This window comes from Zophobas morio, unplaced genomic scaffold (assembly GCF_036711695.1).
Source record: "Zophobas morio isolate AGI-343-1 ecotype UQ-CSIRO unplaced genomic scaffold, CSIRO_AGI_Zmor_V1 ptg000047l, whole genome shotgun sequence".
Classification (NCBI taxonomy): domain Eukaryota; kingdom Metazoa; phylum Arthropoda; class Insecta; order Coleoptera; family Tenebrionidae; genus Zophobas; species Zophobas morio.
This window is the reverse complement of record NW_026972152.1, coordinates 1-2,015: the sequence shown is the minus strand read 5'-3', so window position 1 is coordinate 2,015 and position 2,015 is coordinate 1. Positions and strand designations below refer to the sequence as shown.

Sequence of the window (2,015 nt, the reverse complement as noted above, 5' to 3'; positions counted from 1 at the left end):
ATTGGTTTTTTCTTTTTTTAACAAATAACAGTAAGTGTTTTCGTATAGCTCTTCATACAATTTTTTAAAAATTAAAATTGCAAATAAAGTTGTTATACATATAAATATTAACAATTTCTAATAATATTTAAAGTTTAAGTATATAATTAAAATTAGATTTACTACATTAATTAGCTAAGCTATAATAAAATTTCCAAAGAAAAAAGAGATGAACTTTATTAAACTTTATAATTAATCTTTCAATTAATTTTTAAAAGTAATTTATAAATTAAGCTTCAATCTTTTCCGAGTTTGCTTGACTAACTTTTGGAGCTCGTTTATATTCCAGCCTGTAGTAAAACAAATCAATTTAATATTAATTCCAATTATTTTTTACTTATTAGAACTTATTAAAAAAAGAACCTTTTTTTAAAATAAATAAATAATAATTAAGTAAAATTTAAACCGCTAACTAAAAGTAAAACTTATAAATCTAATTATCTTGTTTTTGGGTTCATTTTTACTATAAAAAAAATAATTTTATTCTACACTTGAAAAATAAAAAACTCTCTCATATTCAACTACTTTTTTTATAGTAAAAGTAAAACATTTTTATAATACTACTAGTATTATGCTTCTAAATTTATAAATTATAGTTTATTAAGATAAAAAAGTTAAAAAAATTCAAAATATAAAATATTATAAATAAAAGTATTTTGGATTAAAATTAATTAACTTATTAATATTTACCATTTGTCTCTATTAAGTCCGTAATATTTTCGAAAGCTTTAAGCGGAGTAGCAAAAGAAGAAAGCTTTAACATAAAAAATAAAAAAATTAATAGTAACAATAATTCAATAGTTTCTAACTTTTATACTAACAATAATAATAACAATAGTTTTATAACAATAAAAATAACTATAATAATACAATATGTAATAACTAGTAATTAAATAAAATTATCATAACGATAAATGACAAAAAAAAGATAAATTATTATAATAAGTAATAATATAAGAAAAGTATCATAAAAAAAAGAATAATTATTATAACAATAAATATAAATAAAAATAATATATAAAATTAGAAAAACAGAAAAAGGTAATAAAAAATAATATACACAATTTTATATAATAAATATCCATTATGATGAATAATAAAAGTATATACTAAAAAAAAGTATCAGGAAATATAAAATCGTTATTATAATTAAAATATATAATAACATAAAAAAGTATTTAAAGAAAAACAATAAATAATAATAAACAGCAAAAAATACGTTATAACATGGAGAATAGGAGCGAGTATTAAAGAAGAAAGAATCAAAACAAGTGCGGTGGCCCCGGGCTTTTTCTTCCAATCAATAACGGCATATATAGAGTCCTACCCAATAAAAATTTATATAAAAACTACACATAACTAAAATAAAAAGATGTAGAATAAAATTTTTGTAATAAAAAAAAAAGTTTAAAGTTATTCACAAAAATGTTTTTATGACAAAAAAAATAAATATATGGTGTTATAATATGTAAACTACAAGAAATAAAATATTTTGTGAATATCCTCAAAACCATAATTAAAATTATAGAAATATTTATAAAAATTAGAAAAAAAACTTATTTTTCTAAAGTGATAAAAGTTATTCATAAAAAAGTTTTTTAGCAGAACTATTGAAACTATAAAAACATAAATAAATTTTTATCTATAAAAAAAATGTAAATATTAATTATAATAAATAGATTTTATTTATAAAATATATCATAAAATAAACTTGATAGTACAAAAAAAATTAAAAAAGTATTATTAAGTTTATTACCATCCCCGCGAAATCGCAAATAACGGTTAAAATTCCATAAACCAAACCTAAAAATATGTATATATAAAAATAAGCTTGAGCAAAAAAATATAATAGTCACATTAATATTTTTATATAATAATATTAAGTATATGTTAAAATTATCATTGTTTGATGTTTACTTATTAATATATATATATAATTGGTATTTATAAACGTATAAAAATATAATATTTTAAAT

At 17.1% G+C, this 2,015-nt stretch overlaps 1 long non-coding RNA gene across 1 annotated transcript; it reads right to left on the bottom strand.

Moving 5' to 3' along the window:
• Positions 1-273: 273 nt before the first annotated feature.
• LOC135142451 (uncharacterized) lies at positions 274-1,852 on the bottom strand. Its single transcript, XR_010282532.1, has 4 exons — positions 1,796-1,852; positions 1,259-1,362; positions 730-793; positions 274-329 (listed from the first exon to the last, which is right to left on the bottom strand). It is a non-coding gene; the product is annotated as an uncharacterized LOC135142451 (long non-coding RNA).
• Between the last annotated feature and the right edge of the window lie 163 nt (positions 1,853-2,015).